Here is a 17,027-nt window from a genome sequence, read left to right on the forward strand (position 1 = left end):
TCACCTTAATTGAGCTAAAAAATTGTTTATCAACAGTCAAGGACTCATCTCCAGGCAGAGATGGTATACCTTACAGCATAATCAAAAATAGTAATGCTAATGTTCTAAAGCACTTCTTAAGCATCTTAAATAAAATCTTCCAGACTGGTATAATGCCTGATGACTGGAGTTCTCAAATAATCATCCCTATTTTAAAAACAAACAAATCACCAAATTCTGGATCCAACTACAGGCCAATCGCTCTTTCATCCACCCTCAGTAAACTTTATGAAAAATTAATTAAAAACCGATTAGAATTTTTTGTTGAGAGTAAACAGCTTCTCTCTCCATCTCAATTTGGATTTAGGAAAAAAAATCCACTCAGGATAACCTTGCTATCATCAGCACTGATATTAATTTATCAATTTCTAAACAGGAAGTTTGTCTTGCCGTCTTTATAGATATAGAAGGCGCCTTTGACAATGTTTCCATCCCAATCCTTAAAAAAAAACTTCTAAGCCTTGGCCTTCCCCCCATGTTTGTACAATCTATTATTAATCTATTTCTAGATAGTTTTATTGCTCCAAAAATCTATAATTCAGTATGTTCAACCCTTAAAGAGACCACTCGTCAAAATCTTCATTCATATAAAAAAATATATCAAAACTTGGCTCAAAACAGCCAAAATAGATATTTTTTTCTTATAAGTTATTAACAAAGCCATTAATTATACTTACAATTAATTAGCTTTAAGAGTAGATATATAATAAAGTTTGCTATGTGTTTGTTGTATCAATTAATACTTGTTGTACCAATTAATATTCATTGAGCACTTAAATATTTTTGGAATTTTAGTAAAAAGTAACTGAAATTACGGTAAAATCAATCACCATGTACAATATTTTATTTTTATTTAAACCACTGTTTTAAATATCCACATACAAATAATAATGCCCACGCACAGGCCTCGCCTTTGTGGGATTTTTTTGTTACTCTCTTTTATTTTTTGTTATTATGTATGTACCTGTATCTATATATATGTATCAAAAAAATTTTCAATAAAAAAAAATAAAAAAAAATAGAAAAATTTTCATTGAACTTCCAGATATTTCTCCTCAAAGTAGGTCTATTTGGAAGGGTTTACCACAAGGCGATGTATTGTCCCCCTTACTGTATAATATATACACATATGATATGCATTACACTATTCCCCCACAAATAAAAGTTATTGAGTTCACAGATGACATAGCTTTCTTCTTATCATCCAAAATCATCCCTCTCGCCGTCAAATATCTAAACGAAGCCATGAATGCCCTTTGCACATGGCTCACGTTAAATGGTCTTGAACTTTCAATCCAAAAGACTCAGTGTGTCACCTTCTCAAACCGCCATAAAAACCCCCCCGTTCAAATTTTATTTAAAAATTCTCCAATCTCCAACGCCTCTGAAGTAAAATTTTTGGGAGTAATATTTAATAGGAAACTTAAATGGTCTTCTCATATTAATAATTTAGTTACTAAATGCGAAAAAAATTTAAATATCATCAGATCATTATCGGGCGTTTGGTGGGGAGCTCACCCTACTTGCATTAAGTTGCTTTACAACGCACTTATTCGAAGCCATCTCGACTATGCCTGCCCACTTTTTAGTACTGCCTCAAAAAATGTACTTGATAAATTAGACAAAATTCAATCTAAATCTTTGCGAATAATAACTGGAGCGATGCAATCGTCACCCATCAATTCCCTTCAAGTGGAATGTTCTGATCCTCCTCTTTATTTAAGGCGTCAACTATTTGCTGACGAATTTGTTCTTAAATGTTTAAATTCTAAATGTCATCAGGTTATCCCCAGCGTCTCGTTGTTCATTGACTCAACCCATTCATCTACAATCAGAGATACAACTAAACCTCTTCCTGACATCTGTAAAAATTTTAAGTCTCTCTCAGAGCTCCACATCATCCAAAATGATCTACTTCCCTTATACAAATTAAAATATAGTCACGTCACCCTATCCCCAACAATATTAGAAGGGATCGGAATCCTTAAAAGTCATTCCAATCTCCCGGCCCGAACTGTCAATAATATGTTCAATGACATTATTTTATCTAAATGGCCTAACTTTTCTCTTTTATTTACTGATGGATCCAAATCTCCCGACTCTCCTAACTGTGGTATAGGTATTAACGTTTACAATAATAATTCTAATGACAGAATATTTCATTCAATTTCAAATCAATTTTCAATATTTTCAGCCGAGTGCATTGCAATAATAGAATCTCTCAAATATATACTCAAAAATAATTTTGAACATTCCCTCGTTCTCTCTGACTCTCTCAGTTCCCTCCAAAAACTTAAATCCAGTCCTCTTCTTCATCCTGATGATCACTTTGTATGCCTTATTCGAGAGATGATAGCCTCCATTCAAAGCTCTGGTAAAACTGTAACTCTGATTTGGATTCCTGGACATGTTGGTATCATGGGTAATGATATTGCGGATGCCTTAGCAAAACAAGGAGCGTCCAACCCTGTTGTTACCCTCGTAAACCACATTCCCCTATCTGACATTTTTTCCATCATCAAAGATAGATCCCGCAATGTTTGGTCGGAGTATTGGCACATTGCTAGTCAATCCAAGGGAGCCTGCTATGCCTCAATACAAAGGACTTTTCCATCAAAACCGTGGTTTCAGCAATTCCCTCATTTTTCCAAATAAATTTCTTCAATCATTCGAATGAGGATCGGACATTGTTCCGTTCCTTCCCATCTTTTTAAAATTCACGTCGTTGACTCCCCAGATTGTACATTCTGTGGTCTAGAAGTGGGAACTTTAGATCACATATTTTTTGGTTGTCCCTCTCTAAACAAATATCCTCTCTTCTATCAAGCCTTATCTAAAATTGCCTCCCCTCCATTCAACATCTCATCTCTTCTAAGTCTGAACTCGACTCCAATTTTCATTATAATTTTGAAATTTGCCAATTTAAATAAGATTAATATTTAAATTCACCTTTCATTTCTCAATAATTTTAAATGATGGCCAAGAACACCCTTGAAGGGTGAAAGCCAGAAATAATGGGAAAAAAAACATTAATTCCACACATGAGGCCCAGATGGAAAATACCTTTCTTAAGGCATAATATATCATTTTTGGTGATGAAAATGGTACACATTGAGGACACAGGATTCGGAAAAGAATATAAATTTAATAAATTTTCCACAGGGCCCCAACGTCAGAGAGGGCCCCAGTTATGTGCCAAAATAATACGCTTTGAGAACAAGGACTCTATTTTACTCTAGGTTTCTATTTTAAACAGTACTAAAATATTTCCGTTTATGAAAGGATTTAAGGGAATTTCGTATAAATATTTTTGGAATAATGACTCCGAAAAATAAAAAATTATTGTATTTATAGGTTTGCACTTCGACCTAAAAAAAAATCCTGAGTTTGTGTAATTATTCACATTCCACTCTTTTCACCCACACTAAACATCTAATCCAATTGGGAAACCATGGCACTTTCCGTGTCATTGTGAGGGTTGTAATTAATGTCCTTCCCCGAAGAACGATCAGATGGTATAGTACACAGAAAAAATGCGTTTTTTTGGTTACCAGAAGGTTTACGTCGTTTACGGCTTTCAAATAGACCACCAAACTCAGTACGCCAATGGACCCCTACACGGCTTCAAACGGCCCTGTTCAAAACCTCGAGGAACGCTGGGTGCACGTATTCTGACTACTTCCCTGTTCCTTCCAAAAAGGGTAAGGAAATATGTAGGGAAATTTTATAATAAATATATGTAAATTTGGGTGGATTGGTCTCTAAGAGTGGACTCAAATAAGTGATATTATGACAAAAGTCTGCAACCCGGATTGCATATTGCAACACGGCTTCAATCATTTTTTTAATGTTTTATCAATGACGATATAGTAGTTCATCCACAGTTCTCACTAGGCATTCCTTATATTCATGTCTGTTGGTTTCCTCATCTTCAAGTTTGTTGTTTTCATCGCGTTCCGAATTTGACTTATATAATATCACCATTGCATTATTTACCGTAATGTTTTTAAACAAAATACCATATGAACAGCCTTAAAATTTTGTTAAGAGGAAGCTGCAAGCCAAAAATGTGTATATTCTTGGTATACCTTATATCATAGGTAATAGGCATTGAAATTGCTTGACAAACGGAGTCTAGTAACGTTCGATTTCAAGCAAAAAGCTGGTTGGTCTTTTCCTTTTACAAACAACCCGGTAGAATATTATACCCATCGTCTGGAAGAACTCTCTGCCATTTACAGTGAAGTAACTGACGCATTACTACTCACTCACCAAAAAAGTGCAGACAGATATAACCTACGCAGGAAACATTTCACTATCAAAGAAAATGACGTGGTCTGGAGACGAAACAACACCCTCTTACAAGGTGCTCTGTACTTTTCTGTCAAACTAGCACCACGGTTCGTAAAAGCAAAGGTATTGAGAAAAATTTCAGATATTGTGTACACTTTGTCCGACGCCTCTGATGAACACATCGGTAACTATTACGTAAAAGATATTGTTAAAATAGGAAACATGGAAATAATAGAAACCATCTTCCCCAGTACACCCCTAGCATAGTCAACAACTATGGTTCACTCAACTATTTGTTTTCACGAGACTCGGCCCTCGTGCAAACTAACAATGCGTATACGTTTAAAATAACTAATTACCCATTTTGACTCCAGTAAGGATTCTCTTACTAAAATTATGAATTACATCAAGTGTCAACTGTCCTCAAACCATTATATTCATACATAGTGCCACAACTACGAACATTTCATGTATATATTATCGCTCTTGTTTACCTAGTCGCGCCTTCCAGTGCATTGTATATAATCGTCATATGTATGTTGTCCGTACCTTCTCTAGAACCGATCACTCTAGTAAAGAGACATTTCTCCCTCGATGAGACAGTAATTTTCCCGGATTCGCGCTCCAGAAAATTATCATCTAGTTACACCCTGACACACTATGGCATACTATACTATAACAGGTATTTTCCCATCGTGACACGAAGTGTCATGTACAACAAATTGTATTTTCCTGAATGTAATTCCTTTGATGCCGTTTTTTTGTGACCAATCGCCTCGCCTTGGTTGTGTAAAAATACAACCTCATTATAGAAACTTGAGTCCACTTGACTCAGAACTCTCGAGATCTAACTTTGACACAAGTATTGTTTAGACAAGTATTTACCTACCCTCGTTTCCAGTCTGGTTACACACCCGATGCTGTTGCTATTCCATCTTGATTTCGGTCAAGTTAGTGCATAAATTCCCCTACGGTCCCACTCATTGATGTCGAATCCAAAGATGTTTTGTTATAATTTATTTATTAATTAAAACGCCCTGATGGGCTATTACATTATACATAATTTACTGCATAATACAGTGACAACAGATATACAGTGACAACAGTATTTTTAAAACATCAACACAAAAATAACAAATTTTTTAAGCTCTCAACATATCTACAAGAAAAAAACAAATATACGCAATCGCTCTTTAAATATGCTACATAAAAATGTCACTCAGGTATCTCTTAAACACAGGCAAACTTATATTAAATATGTCGATATTTGAGGTGAATTTGTTTCTAGGTGTGTGAAAGCGAGAAATAGGTGCATGTATGTGATAGTTGTTACTAAAGTTATTGTTGCAGAATAATATATTTTGCCTAGTTGCTCAAGTAGGTACTCTGAAATCTATGAATTGCAGGAGTTCACAACAGTCTAGTTTGGAGTTAATAATCTTAAATAAAAAAGTTAGGTCATTTATTTTTCTTCTGTTTTCTAGGGAATGTATTTTAAGTGTATTTAGTAAGAATGTATAGTTTATGTGTTGAATAGGTATGTGTAATTTAAAGTTAATAAATCTTAAAAATTTGTGCTGCACACGTTCAATATTTTTTATATGAATCTGGTAGTATGGGGACATTGGGGACCACAATATTGAATTGTAATCTAACAAGCTGCGTACTAGCGACAGATACACGATGTTTATAACCTCCAACGAGTCGAAGTCTTTGATGGTTCTGGTTATAAAACCCAGTGTCTTCATACCTTTGTTAGTTATTTGTTGTATTAATAATAATAATATAATAATTATAATAATATCTTTATTTAGGAAAGTTTACACATTACAACTATACATACATATTATGGTGTACATTGATTTGTAACTTTTGTATTTAAGGTTATAAAATTAACAAAAATGAAGAACTATTAATACAAACATAATATTTTGAAGGTAAATAGAAAATAAAAGTACAGTTGTGGTTTCTCAAATACCGTCTCACTAGGCTAGCCTGTGTTGAGGCAGAATTTTTCGTGGTAGTTCCTAAAACTTTTTTTTTTTCAAATAAATAAATTTAAAATAAATCAAATTTAATATTGTTATAATAATTATTAAGTTCTGCAAGTATTTCTGTTATTTTTACAGTTTTTAATGTGACAGCTGTTTCGGCATTTGAGGCCATTATCAAACTGTGGATATGTTCACACGGCGACGACTTATTTATATGATTTTATTTATTTGAATCTAATTGAAAAGGCTCTTCCAGTCTGTACTAGATTCAAAGAACATATGCGTTGCTATAAAAATAATAAAATTGATTCAAAATTCGCAGCTCACCCTTTTGGAGAAAAACCACGTCCCGCTTGACAACAACGAGCCTAGATAACAGAAATACTTGCAGAACTTAATAATTATTATAACATTATTAAATTTGATTTATTTTAAATTTATTTAAAAAAATTAAATGGAGTTCTACGAATTAAACACCAAAACAATAAAAATTAAAAAATTAAAAAAAAAATTTAAAAAAATCAAAAAAAAAAAAGTTCCTAATACCATTGAACATACCTATACTTGTATTAAGAAGTATTCGCTCAATAATGTGGTGGTAATGTGGTGACTTCAATAACTGCGAATTTGGGTGAATGCACCGGTAAAGGCCCTATTCTTATTTTTAATCCAAATTTTTACATTATCTTTGAAATTTTTTTGTGAATCACATTGTTTTATGCTGTCTGGAAGAATGTTGTAGAGTCTTGTCGCAAAGTATTTAAAGTTTCGTTGACCAAACGTAGTATGTGTTATCGGAATTTGTAGTAAGATTTTGTTGTTGCTTCGAGTACATCGTGTATTTGAACTTTTTACGTAGTAATTATGTATATTTGAGTATAGATGAGTTAGGATAGTTTTTGCATATAGCTGCCGAACATCAAACACATTCATATTATTAAAAATTAGATTCGAGTCTGTAATTATAGGTAGCCTTAGAATTATTTTTAAAATTGTTTTTTGAGCCTTTATGATTGGGTCTAGTGCAGATGAAGTGCCGCCTCCCCATGCTATGATACCATACTCAATAATAGATTGGCAGACTGCAAAATAAATCATTTTCAGGTGTTGAAAGCCGAGAAAGTTTCGTATGATTCTAAAAAAGTGCATGGTTTTTCTTATTTTGTTTGCAATTATTTGGGTATGAAGGTTCCATTTGAGATACGGATCAATGGTGAGGCCGAGGTACTTCATCTGAGTAGAGCGCTCAATGTAGGGGCACTGACAACATTCATTGGAGTTCAAACACGAGTGTATTCTGATGGAGGCATCATCAGGAGGTTGACCAGTAATATTAATACTAGGTGTGACATATTTAGTTTTCTCTGTGTTCAGTGTGAGCGTGTTTATATCCAACCATTTTTTTACCATGCTTATGTCCGTTTCAGCTTTTTTGTAGACAGCTAGCCAAGTGTCAGTTTCAAATAGTAAGACGGTGTCATCGGCAAAACTAACGATTTTCCCCTGAATATTAATGTTGCATAAGTCGTTAATATACAACAGGAACAAAAACGGACCTAATATACTACCTTGTGGTATACCGTAGTTAGATGAACAAGTGTTGCTAAGTATTTTATTTATTTTAACTTGTTGCTTGCGCTCATTAAGGTAACTTTTTAAAAAGTTAAGTTCGTTTCCCGTAATACCGATTTGTTCAAGTTTGTTTATTAATTTATTGTGTGATATTGTATCAAAGGCTTTGGAAAGATCTAAGAAGATTGAAATACATTTTTTTCCTTTTATCAAGGCGTTTTACAATGAAATCTGTGACAGCGGCAATAGCGTCCGAGGTGCTCTTGTTTTCTTGAAACCCGTATTGATTTTCTGAGATCAGTTTATGGCTCACGAGGAATCTTACCAGCTGTGAGTTGATGACTTTTTCAAATACTTTTGATAAGCTTGTTAGTAGGGTTATTGGTCGGTAATTATTTATATCAGTCTTGTTTCCTGTTTGATGTATAGGAATAACGATACCTTGTTTAAGATTTGAGAGGAAGTGGCCCTGAGTGATACTAAGGTTTATTAAATGTTCTAATTTGATTTACAAACATTTAATTGAGTGTCAAAATAATTCGTTGTTAATTTTTTTAGTTTTCCACTTTTCTTAAAACTGGATGGCGCCTTACCCCATGCTCGGCCATTTTCAGAAAGTGATATAGACAGGTCAGTTCTGAAAATGTTTTGTCTCCTCATGATGTAATCATTGTTTAACTTGTATCTTGATCATAATGAGTAAATAAAACCCCGGTAGGTCTCAAATTCCTGTCAAATCAAGATAACCGTTCATCATAATAGATCGTCATAACCTATTTCTGGAATCTATACAACCACGTCGGACCCCTCGAGGCAATCCGATATAGCGATTCGCAAGCGAATTTGCACATTATTGTCTTGTCTTAAACTAATTAGGTTCATTATTTAAGTCCTTAACAATTACCGTTGTGGCAACATCGTCAACTCCAAGCGTATACTATTCCCTTATACAGCTCAAGTAAGTAAAACAACAATGGTCTTAAACTAATTAGATGCAGAAATCGCTATTTTACGATAAAGGTATATATTGTATTACTATTCATATCACATTGAGCTAAATCCATCTACGCCTCGAAATTTGTATTCCCTAATTCCGTAATTTGTAGTGAAATAATAATTTCACTTACACGGAGGACCTTGTTTACTGGGAAGTGATTGCCGTTGCGTTTATTGGGTACCTTATATGAACGTAAACCTTTAGATAAACATTTTACATGTGAATCTTATAACATTTACCATTATTTTATTATTTTCATTTTATTTTATTTAAGAAAAAAAGTCGTTTATATATTTAGCATAAACAGCAATTATTTACCATATTAGACCAATAATGTTCTATTAGTTCTAGTCGTTGATTCAATATTTGCACCTATACAATATATCTATACCTAAATGCCAAAGAAATATAAGGAATTACAAAATGTTATAAAAACAATTAAAGACAGTAAGTAGTAATACAGTTTTAGAATGATTATAATAAAAAATGATTATTTCACAAAATAAAAAATTAAGTTTAGTAAGTAGCATTTTATATGTTTTCAAGTTACACTTGAAAATGTCTACATCTCGTAAGGCATTGTGAGTTTTACAGATACGTCCTATTAGTTTTGCGCATATTTGGATTTACAGTGTGGTGTTCTAAATAAGTCGTTCGATCTGTTGTTGTGTTCAGGGCAACGAAATGCAATCTTTTCTAGCAAATATTTGTTTTTATATTAACTCCACACAGGAGGCCCTGAAGAAAATAATTTCCCTCAGGGCCTATGTCATCTGTGGGGATGCTGTGTGGAGGGTCCTTTTGTGGAGAGGAAGGAGTGAACATGGGTCTTGAAGAATCCCATGTTGTAGGAGGGAAGAAACACAGAGGCCGGCAGTTCGTTCCACAGCCGAGCTGTTGAACTTAAGAACGAATCGTAGAAGCGACCCGTTCTCATGTGACGAATGTCAACCGTGTACAAATGTTGGGCGCGCGTTTGGCGTTTATCTCGACTATGCACCGGTGCCGAAGGGATCAATAACGCTAGTTCCTCAGAGCATCTTCCATTGTAATACCGATAGAACAAGGACAGCATACCTACCTGACGCCTGTGCTCTAAAGAGGAATTAGATTGGAGGAGTAAGATTGGGGAATCTATCAAACGGACCGCCCGTTTTTGCACAGAGTCAAGGGTTTTTTTCAGGTATTTAGGGGCTCCGGACCAGAGATGGCTGCTAAATTCGACAGTAGGGCGCACTTGCGATTTTTACAGGGTCAGCAGTTGTGTACTATTAAAGTATCTGCGGGCCATGTACAGTACGCCCAGCTTCTGAGAGGCCAACTTTACTCTGGCTTCGATGGAGCCCCCGTACCTGAGCTGGTCACTTATAGTTACACCAAGCATATCAATGGAAGGCCTGTTCGGAAGATTGCTTCCGTTGAAGGAGACTAGATTATCATTTGGATCCCTTTTAGACATAATCAGACAGGATTGGGTCTTTGAAACATTAAATTCGACGAGATTATTTTTACCCCAGGAGGAAATACTCTCGAGATAACCGTCCATTCTCTGCTTCAAAGCCCTCCGAGCCGTTGGAGTTTGTGTGCCCTTTGGGGGCTTGTCAAACAAAAAGCTATGTTGAACTGTACTGTCATCCGCGTAACAATGAATCGGTGCGCATGTCAAAAGGTCATTGATGTGCAACAAAAACAAAGTCGGAGACAGAACCGATCCCTGTGGGACGCCAGCATTTATATAGTGCGAGGAAGAGGTGAAACCGTCAGCAACCGCCTGAATCGACCTATCCCTTAAAAAGTCAGCAATCCACGTACACGGGGATGCGGGAAGTCCTTAAGAAGGCAATTTGTTGACAAGTCCTCGGTGCCAGACCCGGTCAAAGGCCTTGGATATGTCTAGTGCGACCGTTTGAGTCTCACCGTGACGTTCCAGGCCCCGCCCCCAAACATGCGTCACATACGCGAGAAGATCACTGCACGAGCGGTTCCGCCGGAATCCGTATTGACGGTCGTTGATAATTTTGTTCTTCTCGAGGTATGTGAGCAGTTTGTCGTTGATCACACGTTCCATCGCTTTGGACAGAACTGATGTGATCGCTATGGGGCGGTAATTGGCCGGGTTGGAGCGGTCACCTTTCTTGGGAATAGGGTGAATGACCGCTTTTTTCCAACCAGAGGGCACAGTGCCACACTTCAGGGACATTTTGAAGAGCTTTGTCAAAACTGGAACTATTTCCGCAGCACACCTCTGCAATACCAGGGCAGATATTCCATCAGGTCCACTAGCTTTGTTAACATCGAGCCCCCGTTTAACGCGGAGTACATCCCGATGCCGGATCCTCAGCTTTTTCATATAGAAGCCGCAGTGAGGAACCGACGGCGGAACAGCACCTCCGTCATCGAGGGTCGAGTTTTCCGCAAACATGTTCCCTAATAGGTTAGCCTTTTCGGTGGCGGTGTTTGCTAGTGAACCGTCAGGTCTGGTAAGAGGTAGCAAACTGGATTTGCGAAAATTCCGACCTATTGAGCCCGCAAGCGAAAAGAATGCTCTGCTGCCATGCGGGCAGGCAGCCAGCTTTTTGCTGATCTGCAGGTCGTGTTCGAATTTTGACCTATTAATGATTCTCTTGTATTCCTTTGCCGATTTGTTGTATGCTGATCTGCTTTCGGGCGTTCGATATGTGTTGTAGGCTCGGTAAGCCGCGTTTTTTCGTCGAACTGCTTCGGAGCATTGTCGACTGAACTACGGCTTTGATCCCACACCAGTTTCTTTAGTAGTCGATTGTATGAAGCCATCCATCGCCGATTTGATGACTTCACCAATCTCCTGGGCACATCTTGAAGGGTCCGAAGTCCGAAAACAAACAGCTGACCACGGAAAAGCGTTGAAATGGGCCCGCATACCGAACCAATCTGCTGACCTATAGTGCCACACTTTTCTCCTCAGCCTCTCATTGGTTGGTCTGAGGCTAATGGGGATTGATGTCGTCACTAGGCAGTGGTCGGATGATCCCAGAGGCGCTGTGACGTCAATCTTATAACCGTGTGGCACAGTAGTTAAGAATAGGTCTAACAGATTGGAGCGGTGAGTCTGGACATCAGGAACCCTTGTAGGCTCATGAACTAGTTGCTCTAATCCGTAGCAAATGGCAAAGGATTCCGCCTGTCGGCCAGCCGAGTCCCTTTGGCCTGAGAACTTCAACCATGGTTCGTTATGAACATTTAAGTCCCCCGGAACAATAAACTCGGCCGAAGGGTAGCGGGGCAAGAGATCATCAATAGTATCGCTCAAATGTTTGAAGAGTTCGAAAGTGTCTGATTCGCTATGGTTCGGTGAGCGGTATAGACATGCGTAGAATCTTGCCGTACTGGCAAGATTGACGCGCACCCACATTACGTCGAATCTGGAGTTTTCCAGACTCAATAGTCGTACACAGTTGACGTCAGCTCGACTATAGAGGCAGACTCCTCCTTTAAGTCTGAACTTGCTTGCAAGGGTAAAGCCCGGGCAGTCCAGATAGGAGGAGTCTGGCGGCTCGGCTATCTGAGTTTCGGATAGGAAAAGAAGTTTGGGACGTTGGGACAAAAGATGGTGATGAACGGAATTTAAATTTGTGTGCAGGCCGCGAATATCGGCAAAATTTACCAACAGTTTTGGCCCGCACCGGGGACGCCTGCTACTCGCCGCTGTAACGATGTTAATTTTTTTCTTGTGAGTTCATGATTTTAAGTTAATATGATGAATCAACAAGATTGTTCACGATTTTGTATAAGAATAGGGCATCAGAAATTTTTCTACGTCTATATAAAGCGGTAGGGTCAAACCGATGATCACTAAAGCGATACGATAGGTGTTTAATAAATTTGGATTGTATATTTTCAATACGATCAATGTATGTTTGATATTGAGGATTCCAAATGATTGAGGCAAATTCGAGTTGTGACCTTAGATATAACATATATAGCAGAATTAGTGTGTGTGCTATAGTGAAAGGCTTTGTAATGCGTATAATAAATCCCGTTTGTTTTAATTGTTTATAAGATCAATATAAACAATAACTTTGATAAATTGTCGCTTTTTCTGTTGCTCCCGTTTCTTAAGAAAAAAAAACATTATAATAGTGTAAAAATCGAAGCGAAGTGTTGGAGTGTAGAGTTTTTCTCGGGCTATCGCCCGGTATCTTTGTGTTCCCGATATCTACCGATAAATGCTAAAAAAAGTGATTTATCTCTAAAAATTTGACAGTGTACTGAGGATAACTTTTGACAATAATAAGTGCATAACTAAACTGAAATATCTTTTTATGGCAATAAAATTCATTGAATTCAATAAAACTCAGAGTCTGTCTTTCGAGACCCCAACGGGGAGTGCCTCAACAGTGATTATAAATTAAATTATTATTTTCTTTTTAAATTTATTATTTTCTCTTTAAATGTAATATGTAGATTAGATTTTCATATTATAAAATGGCCTCAGCACGGGCAAGCCACCCAGTGAGGCCTACATTACTGGAAAACATAAATTGTAAAAAATAATGTACCAAATAAATTTTTTTTTTTTAAATTAAAAAAAAAAAAAAAAAGGACACAAAAAAAATATATATGTATATTTTTAAAATCAATTTTATGAAGAATTAACCATATTGACGAATTAATCCCGGTTTCTAATAACCGGATATAGTGTAGTGGGTAACGCAGTTCACTAAATCTGGCCAGTTCAAGAGAAGCAGTGTTCAATACTCAGCCCAACCAAAACATTTTTATTTTTTTTCTTTCATAAGTGTAAAGTGCACTACAACTCTATCTATGTACAGACTACAAAAATAAACAATATTAAAATAAATTAATTCATCGAGTTTTAGTGTTATACTGACTAAAGGTCATCTCGAAACTTAGGTCGAATGCAGCGGCAGGAATCAATGGAGTAACACCGTGCATTCTTAAAACCTGTGAAGAAGAACTAGCGGGGCACCTAACCCAACTTATCAATTTCTCCATAGGCTCGGGAATATTTCCAAACCAGTTAAAGCTAGCAAAAATAATACCAATTTTTAAAGAAGACTGCAAGAAGTGTATTTCTAACTATCGTCCAATATCGATTTTATCGGTATTTTCAAAGGTGTTCGAGTCAATTATCAAAGATAGACTGATAAAATACATCTCTAGCAACGATATCCTAACACCACAGCAATATGGCTTTCGGAAAAACTCCAATACCCAATGTGCCACCTTCGATTTCATTTCTAACATTCAGCAGTACATAGACCAGGGCGAATATGTGGCAGCTATATTTATAGATCTGAAAAAAGCCTTTGGTACGGTAGATCATGAAATACTTCTACAAAAAATGGAACATTTGGGAATAGTCGGGAAATCTTTAAATTTGCTCCGAAGTTACCTAGCTGATAGATTTTGCCTTGTCGATAACGGAGGGAACCTAAGCGACGTTGGAAAAATCTTCAAACTTCAACTTTACGCTGATGATACTGTGATTTACTACCATTGTAAAAATCTGATGGAACTTGAAGCTTTAATGAATAAAGATCTCGCAAAGCTGGCTAAATGGCTTCGATTAAACAAATTAAGCCTCAATGTTAAAAAAAAACCCATTCCCTTTCTTTCGGAAAAAAAGATAACATGGGTATGAATATCATTCTTGGAAATGAAAAGCTACAACATGTTCAAGTAACGAAATATTTGGGGTTACTCATAGAGTCTAACCTCTCGTGGAACTCCCATGTTGAGAATGTAAAATCCAAAATTTCCCCGATAACCGGTGTACTTTATCGACTCCAAGGTGTGCTCCCCACATCTTTACTGCGTGCAACATATTATGCTATGATCCACTCCCACCTGAGTTATCTAGTTAGTATCTGGGGAACCATTACCAAAAAAAAAGTTCACACACAGAGCTATAATATGCGTGGGATGGCGTATTTCGGCATATCGCTCGCCATACTTTCCAATTTGGAATGTACGGTGAGCGATATGCCGAAATTTGCCATCCCACGCATATTATAGCTCTGTGTGAACACGCTCTTAATCACCTTACAAAAGCTATAATAAATAAATAAATCAGAGATTATAAAATAATACAATAATAAGATGTTATTTATGCCAATTATGAACTTTCCACTGATGATAGTGAATAATAAAGTGTGACATTATAAAGGCCATTTATCCAAACGCGGATATTGCTCTTCGAATGTGTGTGTGTACTCCCGCCAGTAACTGTTCTGGAGAACGATCATTTTCTTGTTTACGACGTGTAAAAAATTATTTACGCACAAGCAAAGGCTGAACAATCTTGCTTTGCTTAACATAGAAGCAGATTTATTAAGGAAATTGGATTGCGAAGATCTAATTAATGATTTTGCTGCACTTAAGTGCAGACGAGAATTGTAACTGCCAGATTTTTGTTTTGAGTTCAGTTTTTTTTTATGTTAGATAATGCTTTACGTAATTTTTTTTACAAACGTTTTAATTTGTATTTTAAGTTTAGTTATTATATTCGAATATGTACCTTAAGTTGATTTTTATTTAAAAGAGATGCTGATTTCTTTTATTTGTTTGGAGACTTAATAATAAATTTTTATCCAGCCCGTATCTGGCAACCCTAATTGTAACTGTGAAACACTTATATATTATTGTATGAGAATAAACCTGAAACTAGTTAAATAAATTAAACCTAAAACTGTTTTAAATGTTTTATTCAAATCCTTGAAACCTTAGAAAGTATTGCAAACTAGCAGCTATTATAGTTAACTAAATTTCTGAATCGATTTCGATAAAAGTTGTCAATAAAGTAAATTCATTATGTAGTCTATAGTCTATATCAGGGGTCTCCAAACAACGGCCCGCCAATGTCATCAATCCGGCCTGCGACAATCGACAATTATACAGTAATTGAACTAGCGAATTTAGCAAGCGCATTTTTTTACATTAATTCCACACAGGAGGCTTTGAGGAAAATATTTTCCCTCACGACCTATGACATCTTAGGTGATGCTGTGTGGAGGGTCTTTTTAAGGAAGGAAAGGATAGAAAGTTCTGAAAAGGAAAATGTATGAGGGGTGGGTAGGAATCTGGGGATTAGTGTGTCCAGGAGTGACATACGTATGAATACATCCCTTCAACTGCGGTGCAAGGCGATGGGTCAAGATAGTCCTGCTGGAAAGGTCATAAGGCCTCCCTCGCCCAGTCTCTCTCGATCCGGCCCGCCACGCAGCAGGTGGGCAGACGTATCCGCCGCCAAGACCTGGACAAATCTCACCCCATGAACCATGAATGATAATGGCAGGAAAATTAAAACGGTTTTGACCCTAGGAACTTACTGAAAAGTTTGGATACTCCAGGTCAATATGATCCGTACTGAGAAAGGGGTCGGCTACATGGTCTGGGGCCTAGGGCGGCCAAGACTGCAAATCCATATCTGTATCTACCAAATCTGTCTGAACCAAACAAAATATTTATTTCAAAAATTCGTTGAGATAAATTTCCCTCTCTAAGGCAGAAATTGTTTCGTTAATCTAAGAAGCTGTACAACCAGCTAAAGTTTCAACCATACTGATGTCCGTGAACTTCCTGTAACCCTACCTGGGATCTATCCACTATCTCTTAAATAATGACTAGTTGGGAGCCTCACTCATAAATAAGAGACATCGTGTCGTAGGAGGTCAGCCGGAACAGAAGACACAAAAACAACTAACTCGTCATCTGGGTAACGAACCAGAAACGATCCCAGGTTCGTGGAATTTGAACAAGGGTCTATCATTTCCCCACAAACACGTAGAAGATAAAAATGATCCCTTATTTTACACCAAATACACACAAAGGATTAGATTGTATATTGCGGTGTATTCTTTGGATAATATAATGGAATTCTATAATTAAACAAAAAAAACAATGAACAAAAAAATATCTTTCCATTTACATATATAAATAAATACCTCGCAAGCCAACATTGAGATGCTCAGACAATGATTTAATTAACATGAACCTCACTAAATTGATAATATTCATTAAAAAATTGGATCGAATATGTTGGAAAACGTAATATTATATTGATATATATATATCTTTCCATTACAATTCCTTCTTTTGTTCCTGTTCTGTATTCAGTTTGAATAGTAGAT

This window comes from Hesperophylax consimilis, chromosome 16 (assembly GCF_061612785.1).
Source record: "Hesperophylax consimilis isolate HC1 chromosome 16, BYU_Hcon_1.0, whole genome shotgun sequence".
Classification (NCBI taxonomy): domain Eukaryota; kingdom Metazoa; phylum Arthropoda; class Insecta; order Trichoptera; family Limnephilidae; genus Hesperophylax; species Hesperophylax consimilis.